The sequence below is a fragment of the Vulpes vulpes genome, chromosome 16, assembly GCF_048418805.1.
Source record: "Vulpes vulpes isolate BD-2025 chromosome 16, VulVul3, whole genome shotgun sequence".
Classification (NCBI taxonomy): domain Eukaryota; kingdom Metazoa; phylum Chordata; class Mammalia; order Carnivora; family Canidae; genus Vulpes; species Vulpes vulpes.
In genome coordinates this window covers 92,344,431-92,358,332 of record NC_132795.1, presented here as the reverse complement: position 1 = coordinate 92,358,332, position 13,902 = coordinate 92,344,431, and the positions used below count along the sequence as shown (strand labels likewise).

The window sequence follows — 13,902 nt, the reverse complement described above, 5'->3', positions numbered from 1 at the left end:
TAGAGCGATGTCAATGTGCTTCATGCCACAGACCTATGCACTTGAAAGTTAAAATGGCAAGTTTTATGTTATGTATATTTTATTAAAAGAAAAAAGAGAGAATAAAAAGATTGAATGAGAGACAAGAAAAGGTAGGGACTGACTAGAGCCCCTTCTCAAGAAGCTTGGATGGGAAGAAAAGGAGAGAAAGTATAGCTAAAGAAGGGTGTAGGGTCCTGGGGGGCATTTTGAGGAGAGAGCCAGTAGGGAGGCTCCCTGGAGATATCAGAGGTACATCAAAGAGAAGCAGTTCTGAGAGCTGAGCAAGACAGACAGGTGGTAAGATGGGGGCCACAAGAGCTGCAGTTGAATCTCACTCTGGCGAACACTTAGTAGAGGAATATGCCAGAAGAATGACTTTTGACTGATGAATGATGAAAAAAGGTCTTGCTCTGCTCAGATGATGAACTTCAGTTGAGAAAATTTAGTAAACCATTAATGCTCTCTTGAGGTTTAAAAATCAACATCTAGTTCATTTGACAGTTTGAAGCAACTAATAGTGGCCACACAGTCTTTTACAGATTAATTTGGTAAATCACATAGTGTGTCGTATATCATAAATATATACAATGATAATATTGTGATATGTAAGTTTTTATTTTCCCATTACATGTTGAGTGATGTTCTACTAAATAAAGGGCAAAATAACTTATGAACTTTGGAGCTCACTAAAATGTCAAAGAAGAGTATTGTCTAAATTTTAAGGAGGAGTATTGTCTGAAAGTTACAATCTTAACTATTTCCCTATTTAACTAAATTTGACAATACTATCTACTTTTATAGTATGTTATTTTAAATACCTACAAGAAAAACATATTAAAGTCATGGATTCCCTTGAGTCACAAGGAAAAAAACAGTAATGTAAAATAGCAAATTATTTTCTCCAGAGTGAAAATCAGAGAAGTCTTTTTAGAAGCATCACATTTATTTCATATGTTTTTAGTCTGTCTAAATGGTTTGTGCAAATTATTATCATACACATCAGAAATAATGCTCAAAAGTTGCCCTGTATTTGTTTCTGTCTAGACATAAAAGTTTATAAATTAGCAAGATAGAAATCTTTGAAATATATTTTCATGAACATCCACATACACTTACAAGTACTTGTGGAAGATTTGGCTGTTGGCCATGATTATATGGATTTGCATCATTTCTTAGTTATATAAAGACAGAGCACCAGGAAATCAAATACAAACAGAAATACTCTCCCATTTCCAGTCTCCTGATACAAAATGAGTTTTGGGCTTTTTGTGGCAGTTTTTAGATTTAATTTATATGATTATGTAGATGGTCATAAGAGCCCTTCTGTTTGGTACATGTGTGTGAACTTGTCATCAAAAAGCACCTTCTGAGTAATAATTGGTAATAATAATGACACTAATATATTACTTTCTGTGCCAATATATGCATTAATCTCCCCAAACAGTAAATTTAAAATCTTTATTTGGGAAGAAGTATGTCATAACCATCCCAAAAGATATGTCACACAAGTATGACACAGAAACAAGTATGTCTTAGGAGCCACCAGTATCACACTCACTGTGTGTGGGCATTAGGATATTGAGGATATGCCACATTAAAAATGAGAAATCACATTGTCCCCTGAGGTCTGGAACATGTGAACCAATTAAAAGTTGTAAAGAGAAAAAGGAAAGGAAATTAAAAGACTGGTCTTTTCTGAGAAGCTGTCAAGCAGGTGGAGATAAGATTCCCTTTCAACATTTTCTTTTAGTAAGCAAGGAATAGGTACTTCCTGTCTTTACACTGCTACTGCTAGAATGCTTCCTTTAAAGAGGAAGAAAACAGGACAATGTGTTCTTTTAATGAATCTACTATCTGAACCTCATCTAGGTAATAGTACTTTACTATTCTATGCCAATTGCTCAATTGTTGCTTTGACAAGGCCTGTCATACTGATTCAATATTTAAATGATTTCTTAGAAAATAAAATAAGGGTAAATGTTTTTAAAAGGGGAAATATATTCTCTTACATGGTTGAAATGCTGTCCTAGTAATAGACTGACTCTTTCCAAATTACAGACTAATCAGTATATATGTGCTATTTGAAGCCTTAAACTGGAAGAAAGAATTTTCAGAGTGTCTCTGGCATAATAAAGCTTCATAAATAGATCTCTCTATGATGTTATAAATTCAGATCATATTTCATAAAATTTCTGAAGCCCATCAGAAGACCTATTCACAATCAGTTACCCTTTATTAATTAAATGCTCTAAGTCTTCAATGAGTGTGGGACCCACCTATAGAAACTCTTTAATGTTCCTCAGGATCATTTAGAAACAAAGTCAAAGTAAAATTTTCCCAAAAATATCAGATCATTACCCTCTATGGTGTCTAAACACTTTGAAACAAAAATCAAAATGAATGGTTTAACATGGTTTTTAAATTGAAACTTGGAACTATCTTAGAAACTTTACAGAAAGTAGTTATAGCTACACATCCTCCACCTACCGTGAATTTGCCCAGGAAGAAAATATTTTCCTTTCTCTTCTACTTTAAACTACATACATTTCTTTGATTTAAAAAAAAAATTAGTAGAAGGACGGGTACCTGGGTGGCTCAGTTGGTTAAACGTCTGCTTCAGCTCAGGTCATGGTCCTGGAGTCCTGGGATGGAGCCTGTATCTGGCTCCTAGCTCAACAAGGAGCCTATTCCTCCCTCTCCTGCTCCCCATTTGTGCTCTCTCTTTTGCGCTCTGTCAAATAAATAAATAAAATCTTTTTAAAAGTTAGCAAAAAAGGTTTGAACAAAACTAACTTTATGCATAATTATGTTTTTGTCATTGACAAAGCATCACTTCTGAGTGAACAAATATATACATCTAAATTAAGTAATTAGCTCCCATACAAAGTTTTCTTGCAACCCAAGTAAAATGTTAAAGCTATTCAGTAACAAATGGTATTTTTTGTTTGAATGTTATCTATGATCATTAACCAACTGAAAATTTCTTAATAGCTATTTTTAAATTATTAAAATTTTTCATTAAAAATACATCCAACACCTAAGCAGGGCATAGAACTTTAAAAGAACATGCAAGTCAATAAAAGTAATGTGCAGTAGATGAAAATATTTTCTTATATTTCTAGGAATATTTTTCATAAATACTTTTTCAGGTGTTCTAATGAATAAACTGGATAATGAAATTTTATAATTAGTATTTGGGTTATCTGAAAGATTTTAGATACGCAATAGTTGGCTCGTTTTTTAAAGGTGGTAATTGAATGTATTGTTCTCAAATTACATTGAATGTAGTTTTTAGCTTTTTTTGTCTTTTTATAGCTTAGAGGGCAAACTATGGGTCATGATTGTTGTCATGAAAACAATCAACACAGCACTGTAGAGAAAGGATAGGAAATACAGTTCAATATTGTATGTAAGACATACCATATATGTTGCTCTTTAAAGTAAACCCTTGGCTTATTTGGTGCTGAATATTTGAATCTTAAGTTCATAGGTCTTTGAAGAACATCTGTGTCCTTTTGTCTCACAGAAGTATAGAATGAGGAGAAATCCAATTATTTTACTTTCCTAATAGCTTGAATCCCTGATAAATTACAATTTCTTACGGCTTGTAGAAACACATTTTAGATACTGTATCATTCAGTATTAACACATAATCCAAGTTGCTATTAAAGTGTTGGGACTATTTTTGTTGGGTCCTATGACACAAAATAGTGTTAACCTTTATTTTTTTTTTAACCTTTATTTAATATGTCTATTTGTACTATTTCTCAATATAGGAAACTTTCTTTATCTGGCGTCATTAGAAAAGAGGTATTCCACAGAGGAGAATTTTCCAGATTCTTGAAGCTTGTCCCTTTAAATGCACGTTTTATTTTAACCATATCTATTTTTAGGCTTTTTAAAATGTGCAAGACTTTTTCCTGTTTTCTTAAACAGAGAGTAATCTACATAATGTCACTGGTTCTTGATTATTAGGGTCTTAATTGTACATATTTTATTGCACCATTTTCACATTGAACCACTTTATGAATTCAACAAAACTCTCACAGGCTGGTGTAGTGTGTTTAGGGCTTTTTCCTTTTATACAGAATTGCAGACAAAATACTTTTTAAGTTCCTCTGTTTCTAAGGTTTTGTTAGAGTAGTGAGGTATAGGAGAAAGAAATTAAGCCTTCATGTCAGACAGACCTGGATTCAAATCCCAGGTCCACTATTTACTAAATTATGCAATTTGGGGGGAATTTATTTAATGCTCCGCAAACTCAATTTCTTCATCTGAGAAAGGGCTGCTTCTAAGTTACAGAATGGTTGCAAAGAATGAATTAAACAATAACTGTAAAGCGTCTGGCACTCCCAACCCTCAACACCTCTGCCTTCTTGTGCTGTCAGCATCAGTTCTTGCTCCTACCAGCTCATGCCTCTTCCAGGTCCCTGGCCCTTGTAGACCTTGACAACAGGAGCCTCCTCACCTGTTCATCACTGTATTTACAGTCCCTGATGTCTGCCATTAATGCCTCAAAGTGTAGTCTCTGGTAAAATGCTTGTATTTGAATCCTGACCCTCCTGGTTTCTACTGTGTCATCTCGGGCAAATTTAACAACCTCTCTCTACCTCTGTCTCCTTGTCTGTGAAATGAGGGGAATAATAATACATACCTTATAGGATTAAATTAACTATTTATGTAACTATTCCTCACACACAGTAAACACACAATAAATGTTAGAGTCTATAGTAACTGAGGGTTAAAAAATTTATTGCTTCTAATTTTCTGTGACGAGGGGAGTGAAATATCACGTTTATTTAGATAAATTTAATATTAGAACATTTTCTACATAAAGTTTGTGAACTGTAGTATACAGTTTTTTTAAACTGTTTTTTTTTTTTTTTTAGCAGCTCAGAAGTTTGACCTTTGGGTTAATGGGTCCTATTTTGATTGCTGGAAAAATGATCCCAAGATAATTGGGATTTTTACCATATAGCTATCTTTTTTTTTTCCTTTTTTTCTTCCTGTGTCATTTGATTCCATTTTCTCTGCTCCATTGATAAATATAGACTTGAAGTTTCTTCTAAGTTAACCAGTTTGCCTGAGTCCAGGTATAGAAATGTTTGTCTTCTATTCATGCTTGGCCAACCATATCAATAGCCTAGGTCACAACAGGCATGTCATCAGTAAAAATTCATAGCAGCTATATTTCTTAACATCTAACTTATTTAAAAATGGAATGCTTACATTATGTATTTCATTGTTTTGTGTTAAGTATCACCTGTTTGTCTTCAACTCCTCACTCAGTCTAATCCTCCAGTTGAATAATATTGGAATTTGGAATTGGAGAGTAAAAGATGAGGGTAGAGAGCTATTGTTGAGGAATGAATAGCAACAAATTGCTTTGGATAGCAAAATAATCTCATGTTATTGTATGATTCTAATTGAACAATGAAATTCAGAAATTAAGTAAACAAAAGTTCAAACTGAACCTGAAATTATGAAAATATTTTTATTTCATATCAATCCTACTTTATATATATATATAAATGTCACATATATATGTGTCTTATATATATACACACACACACACATATATATATATATAACAAAAGTTTCTACCAAATTCCTTTTTATTTTTCTCAGTCAGCAAAATGACTCTGACTCTGACTCTGCAAAAGTGACTCTGACTCTGCAAAAGCAGAGCTTTCCTGAATTCTAGGCTTCTGGGAGTAAGAATTGCTTCTCATGATTTCCCTAAATATTGTTAAGTCTGGTCAGTAAGAAACTAAAACGTAGGTGTTTGTTACTGTGTTGATAATCTTCATATGATCTAAGTCACTTTCTTTAAAAGTATATAATCCAAATGGGCTTTTCTAGTACCATTTCCACCTCTACCTCGAAGAATTTTTTTTCCCACCTCCTGGAGATGGCCTTTGAAACTCTTAAAGCCAGAGAGAAACTAGTGAGTGCAGGCAAGATGTCCAATAAGCAAAAAGGGAAACCTAGGCTAGTGTCCATGATTTAGGACATGCTATTTATAAGAGCGTCTTAGGAAAGAGAATTATAGGACAGTTTTATGGGAATCCTGGTTGGGGCTGGGAAGGAGTCTGGAGTCTCACCATAGGGATATAAGTGTTGTGGTCAAGCACTAGAATGTCTCTGTGACTCGACTTCAAGAAATATCTTCAGCCTGATATCTAACCTAGAGAAATTTTAAGGGTAAGTCTGAAGCAAAAATCTAGTGGTATATTTTCTGTGTTGCCTCTCAAGAGAATAGTATTAGGGATAAGAGGTGGGAAAGTAATTGTCATGGTATATTTGAAAAATATGGCTGTTATCCTATGTGTTGGCTCTAGTGTCTCTGATAATTCTCTCTTTTTTTTTTTTAAGATTTCATTTGTTAATTTGACAGAGAGAGGGAGAGAGGGAGAGAGAGAGTGAGAGTACAAGCAGAGAGAGCAGCAGAAGGAGAGGGAGAAGTAGGTGCCCCACTGAGCAGGGAGACCAATGCAGGGCTTGATCCCAGGACCCCAGGATCATGACCCCAGCCAAAGGCAGACACTTAACAGACCTAGCCACCCAGGCACTCCTCTGATAATTTTTATACCAGCTTTTGCTCAATATGTGGAGAGCCAAATGTGAGACTATAATTTACGGAGGACTTGGGAGCAGAATATCTATCTCAATATGTAAACCACCAGGCATTGTTTTATTTATTTATTATTATAGTGATCTGATATTACTTAATTAATTAATCAATCAAACTCTTTACAAATTGGCTCTCTAAGGTTCATACCTAGAACAAGATAATTTTTTTAAACCATATTCTGGATTCACTTGGTCTTTTTTCACTATGGCTTCCCATACATATACCCTCAAGTCCAAGTCAGAACTACTTCTCATTAGTGAGGCAAAGGATTTTCTGTTTCTATTACTTCTTAGCTCCCAGGTAAATTGATTCTTCTCATCACTAGACATCCTTATTAGGTAGTATGTCTCTCACTCCCATTCAGTGAAACATCTTAGAACTATATTCTTTGCATTTATTCTGTACTAAGTCCTCAGTCTTTTCTTTCAGGTCAGATTTTAAGCTAGCTTTCTTAGACACTTCTATACTTTCTAAATCTCATGCCATTTCCACCACTATATACGATATTTTTCTCACCTAAGGAGGGTTCTTTCTTAGTAAAAATGTTAGCATATCTAAGACCCAATTTACCTACATCTCCTATCACGATGAGTTATGGTTGCGCTTCAGTCTACACGTTTTTGAGACAGGATACCTCCATCAAGCCTAGCTCTCATGGGAATATAAGTCCCATTGAGCCTGCTGAAAAGAATACGTTTATTCTTCTTTTTAGTTGCCCAATTTCTGGGGGATTGGAAACAGATGCTAACCCTGTTTTATGTATAGAGTTGATTCTCATTCTTCATGGAGTACGTATTTGTGATTTTGCCTACTCACTAAAAATACTTGTAATTCCCAAATTAATACTCATAGTGCTTTCACAGATCATTCATGGACATGCCACAAGTCCCACAAAATTTGAGTCTCTTGGCACCCACATACCTAGCTGAGGCTGAACTTGTCTTAGATCTCATACTGTAAATAAGTGTCCATTTTGTGGTCCATTTAGCACTAGGTTGTTCAAATTTTTATGTCTTCTGCTTTTGTTTGTGTGTGTGTGATTTCAATGTTTAAAAGGGCTCACAAACATAGTGCTGAGCTGCTGTCTAATGTTTCTAAGCATAGGAAGGCTGTGCTGTTGCCCTCAGAGAAAATACGTGTGTTAGATAAGTTTCGTTTAGGCATGAGTTATAGTGCTGTTGACTGTGAGCTCAATATTAATGAATCAACAATATATATTAAATAAGTTGTCTTTAAGCAGAAGTACACATAAAATAAGGTTATCTATTGCTCAGTTGACTAAAATGTTGTGACCAGACGCTCACAGGATCTTAACCTTGTATTTTTCCTCTAGGAGGCATGGTTCAGTACTCACTAATTCAGTGTTTGCAGCAACTTTATAGATCATAACTACTACGAATAATGAGATTCAACTGTGTGTGTGTATGTGTATTTCTACGTAGCAAAATTACCACAACCAATACCTCACTGGACAGCATATTATAGTTTATAATACATACCTGAAAATCTCATAAGTTAAATCTAGTGAAAGTTTATATACATTTACCCTTTAATCCAACAATCTCATTTCTAGAAACCTATCCCAAAGTTACAGCGTCAAATAAAAGAATACTCATCACTGTGATCTTCTAATGGAAGTGCACAACAACACCTTTGAAACAGTCTTGACAAAATTGAACTTGAATCTTTTATGCCTCTAGATCTAATTATCAATTTACAGAAAATTCAAGGGACAGAGGAATATGTAAAACATAAGTGGATGCAATCAGCAGAATCCTGACTAGACATTCTACTGGACAAATGACCTGGATTCCTCAACAATAACCAACTACACACACACACACACACACACACACACGCACCCCACTTAGACCTTTAAAAAAAGTTTAAGCACTGGTAGTCTTATGGAAGAATGTTCATAGCAGCTTTATTCTCAATAACAAAAACCTTCATTAACCAAATGTCCATCAACAGGAGAAAGGATAAACATGCTGTAGTAGTGATAGCAATTATATGAAGCAGACTGAATCTCACAGACATTGTACTGAGAAGAAGCTAAACATAAAAGAGGATAAAGGCCTAGAACAGGCACTAATCTAAGGTTAAAATAAAAATCAACATAGAAGTTGCCTGTGAAGGGGTAAGAGGCACAAGGGGACCATCTAGGGAGATGTAAATTCCTATGTGATGATAGGGATATGGGTTACATTGGTATATCCATTTGTCAAAACTACACAACTAAGATTTGTATGTTTAAATATATGTACAAACACTGTTAAAAAATAATGGAATGGAAATTGGAGAGTGGGTAGAGGTATAGATGATACAAGAAAAAAGACTGATGGTCATGATTAAAGCTAGGTGTTTTGTATGTATATTATATTTCTTACTTTGTATGTGTTTGAAAATTTTCATAATATGCAGCTTTTTTAAAAAGAGAGACTTAAGAGATAATAACAACTAATGGATTTTTGTATCTCAATTCTTAAAAACTGTCTGGATATTTGAGGATATTAAGAAAATATTCAGGGGGTTATTTTTAGGTGTGATAATCAAGTTATAGTTTTGTTTTTAAAATAAAGATATCTAGGGGTGCCTGGGTGGCTCAGTAGCATCTGCCTTTGGCTTAGGTCATGACATTGGGGTCCTGGGATTGAGCCCCACATCAGGCTTCCTGCATGAGTGAGAAGTCTGCTTCTCCCTCTCCCTCTACCCTCCTCCCTGCTTGTATCCTCTCTGTCTCAAATTAATAAAAAAAATATTTTAAAAAATAAAACACTGTTTTTAAAAGACACATATGGATATACAGATAAAATTATATGGCATCTGGGATTTGTTTTGAAATAAATCAGTGGGTGTGGTAGAGATAGAGACCAAACAAGGTTGACCAGAAGTTGAAAATTCTTCAAGCTGGATGATGGATACATGGGATTCATTGGACTATTCTCTGTTTTTCTGTATACTTTGAAATTTTCTAAGATCTATAAATGCTGCATTAAAAACATACTCTCATAAACTGAAAAACTCCAGGCTGCCAAGTCTGGCCAAATGGATGGAATGGTGTGTCTCTGCTAACATGCAATGCTGATTTTATCAGAGAAGAGACAGGCTGGGGGTAGGATCCCCGGCTGGTAACACTAGAAGGGGGCGTGTGGTGACTCAGGTTGGGAGGCTGGGAGTTTTAAGCAGTGACACAGCGGGGTGGGGTTGTGAAGAAACTGATCTCCCAGAGGTAACTGTGGAGGCAGGACAAGCAGGAGACACAGATGCTTAAGGCAGCATGTGAAACTGAATGGGGGAATTATCTGAGAAAATATTAGAGCAGTAGCAGTTCAGGAGATCTAATTGTGAGACATTAATACTGAGAAGGGCAGAACTTAAGTAGGAAATTTTTATTGGCAAAGTCCAGGATTCCTGTACTCAGGTCTACAAAAAGATGTTAAAACAAAACAAAAATTGGTGAGTTTAGAGAGTAACTTACTATTTTACTTACCAACATAAGTCAGAGAACTAGAGAAAACTACCAAAGAAAGATTGGGTTATGGGGCACCAACCTAACTTGGGGGGTGAAACAAGGAGAATTAAAGTGAACATCATGAAGTTAGAGCCCTATAACTTGCCAACTTTAAATATGGCTATTTACCCTAAACCCCTTCCACACCCTAGCCTGGCTCGCCAGTATTCCCTAACTGTGTCTACATACTACTATTTCAGAGATGGTAATGCTTCATGGTCAGTGTATTTCTTTTGTACTTGAACAAGTCAGATACATTCTTAAAGGTATTGGTAAAAAGATTTTTAGAAAATAAGAATATAGGTAATTATGGCAAAGTATTTGAAATCATTTTCAAAAGTGAATAAAAACTAGGCTCTCACAACATGGCAGATTGAGCTCATTGCAGCCATGTCAATACATAGACATCCTGGGCTTGAGAGATTGAGCTCATTGCAGCCATGTCAATACATAGACATCCTGGGCTTGAGAGAAATCCTATTGCCCAAGGGAAAAAAATGTTGTGTCAGGAGAAAGGGACTCAAAGTCAGACTTAAATCTAGGCCTTATGGGCCTGAGGCCAGGGTTTTAATGCCTATAGAGGGACAGGAGATGTACTGGTAGTGCGGAGGTTAGAACTGAGACCCCTGCTAACACCAGGACTTTCAAATAGCTGAAAGCCAATATCCAAGCTCAAGGCAGTCAGGCAGTAGGAAATTCCTCCTTATTTGTGGAAGGGTCAGCCTTTTTGTTCTATTCAATCTTTCAACTGATCAGATGAGGCCCACAGTGCAATTCGCTTTACTTAGTCCAATGATTCAAATGTTAGTATCATCCAAAAACACCTTCAGAGACATACCCAGAAATAATGTTTAACCAAATACCTGGTCCAGTCAAGTTGACACATAAAATTAACAGTCAGGAGTACTTAACCTCATAGAGTTTGTCAAAGATTGAATGAGGTAACATAGAGCAGGACACTTGGTACAAATAAGATCATAATAATGCAATAGATGTTAACTGTTGTTATTGGTATTACTCTACACACTCACTGGAGGATCTTTCTTTAAAGATTTATTTATTTATTTATTTATTTATTTATTTATTTATTTATTTATTTATTTGAGAGGGGGATAGAGGGGCAGAGGGAGAGGGAAAGAGAGAGAAGCAGACTCCCTGCTGAGCACAGAGCCCAAAGCAGGGTTCAATCTCATGACCCTGAGATCATGACCTAGCCAAAATCAAGAGTTAGACACTCAACCAACTGAGCCACCCATGCACCCCTTTCCCTAGGGCTCTTATCCATTCCCAGGTTCAGTGGCATCAGTACTCAATATTTATCTCATGCCTTCTGGGTATCATTACATTCACTTCCAGTTCTGTTGTCCAAAATGAAGTTCATTGTTCTCCACTAAGTTGCTTCTCCTCTGGTGTTCACTATTAACGAATAGCTTCAATGTGTAATGTCCAGTTACATAGCTAGAAACCTCAAAATTATCCTTGTCTCCTGTTTCCCTCACCTCCCACATCCAATCAGCAATTAAGTCCTATTCTATCTCTCGAATGTCTTTGGTATCTGTTCTCTTCTTTCCATTCCCCACAGCTACTTAGTGTGTCCATCATCTCTCACCTCAATTATTACATATTCTTTAAACTGGTCACTTTGCTCAAACACAAATATGATTGGTATCACTCTTCTGTTTAAATTCTTTCAACAGTTTCTCATTGCCAAACTCCTTGGCATGGCATGGCATAAAAGGACTTCTGTGATCTGATCCCAGAAAATTTACCTAACCTCATGATTCAGGGTGCTCACTCCATACCCTATGATCTGGCCCAAATTGCCTGTTGTTCTCCAAGTAGGTCATGCTATTTCATCTTCCATGTTTTTTCTCATAGTGCAAGCTCTACTAAAATGTCCTTGGTCACCTGGACATGTTTCAGGACTTAGCTCAACCACCATCTCCTCTTTGAAGTGTTTTCTGACTGCATTCTCATGTAAAACTGATTATTCCCTTGTCTATGTACCCATTATTTCCTAAACATACTTCTAGAAAAGTGGTTATAAAATTTTGTTGTGGGATCCCTGGGTGGCGCAGTGGTTTAGCGCCTGCCTTTGGCCCAGGGCGTGATCCTGGAGACCCGGGATCGAATCCCACGTCAGGCTCCCGGTACATGGAGCCTGCTTCTCCCTCTGCCTATGTCTCTGCCTCTCTCTCTCTCTCTCTCTCTCTCTCTCTGTGTGTGTGTGTGTGTGTGACTATCGTAAATAAATAATAAAAAAAATTAAAAAAAATTTTGTTGTACTTATCTATGCACTTGCTTATAAGCTTTCCAAGGGTTGGAAACATGACTAATTAATCTTTACATCCATAGCTTGGCACTATGCTCAATGAGTATTTGATGAAAGAATGCATGAAATGTGAGGTATAAAAGTACAAGTAATTATTCCATGAGCAGAAAAATCAATAGGGATGGTAACACAATCTAAATCTTCTCTCCATGAGTTTTCCACTTCTTTCATTATTTAGTATTTTTTAAAGTTCCAAAATAACTGTTTGCATACGTGTTGATTGGCCTAATACTGAAAATATACAGGCTGCATTCTTTGGTGTATAAGCATACTTCTTTAAAAAATTAAAATCTTAACTAGCTTGTCTTTGACATTTTCCAAATATATCTAAAATGTCAGAGACAGCATTTGGGGCCTACAAATCTTTTGAGTGAAAGCCCAGGCCTTCAAATTGTGTGCCATTCACAGGTTTAAAATAGGAACATGTTCCATGTTGACTGTGAGCTATTTGGAGACTTTGAGAACATTAAAAGAGAATAATTTTATTTTAGGGAAGACTATTGGAAGATAGAAATTTTAAGAGACAACCTACATGATACCTGAATATTAAAATGCAAACACACAATATTATTACTCTCAAATCTGAGTGTCTCAGCAAGAATTCAAATGTAGTCTACGGTCTCCCAGATCTCAAAAAGAAGTCTGCCTGCATTTCTAATAAAAAAAAAAAGCCCAACTTTTAACATCTATGAACAGGATATAATCATTGTCAGTATAAAATATGAGAAATTTGGACAAAATATGCAAAGGTATGTTCATGTGCTGCAGATAAAACATTTGCAGTAAAAAGAGAAAAATAAGTTTGCAACAGTTTTTTTCAAATCATAAGAAAAACCTGGTGTATCCAATTCCCTCTACATCATTTTCTAGCAAATTAGATTAATTGCATGATGTTTTGGAGAAAGGTATTAACACTGTGATTTTTCCTTATATTCATATTCTAAATATCATTTTCATGTATGTTTGGAGGAAGAGTAGAAACATCGTTCTAGTTGATTTTTATGTAGTCAGATGGTGGAGGAAACACTGGAATTTACTGAGCAAATTCCTAAGATCAAGAGGTTTTTAGAATTTAAGAGATTTAACAAAACCTTAATTATTAGTCATTTTTTACTGAAATGACTAGATATTTGAATATACCAAATTTGAAAGTGCAGATAAGCAAAAAAGGATAGCTGCTTTGGTCAAAGAACTGTTAAATATTAAACTAGACAAATAGACTGAGTAGAGGGTGAGCGAAGGTGCACTCATTTCCTGTGATTGAAGTTTCACACTGCCGATTTTGAAGAACTATAAAGAAGAGTACGGTGAACACAATTTCAAAGAGAGGTTCACTGATTTTCATAGATAAATGAATGCCACTTTTATTTTCTACCTAACTTTGGAGTACAAACCTCACAA

The 13,902-nt window shown here is 35.6% G+C and overlaps 1 long non-coding RNA gene across 1 annotated transcript in view; it reads right to left on the bottom strand.

Annotated features, from left to right (window-relative positions):
- The window catches only part of LOC140596015 (uncharacterized), a 75,951-nt gene that overhangs the window by 57,264 nt on the left and 4,785 nt on the right, over window positions 1-13,902 (bottom strand). Inside the window, exon 2 of the long non-coding RNA XR_011998038.1 lies at window positions 2,608-2,752. This is a non-coding gene — a long non-coding RNA (uncharacterized lncRNA). The remainder of the gene's footprint in view (window positions 1-2,607; window positions 2,753-13,902) is intronic.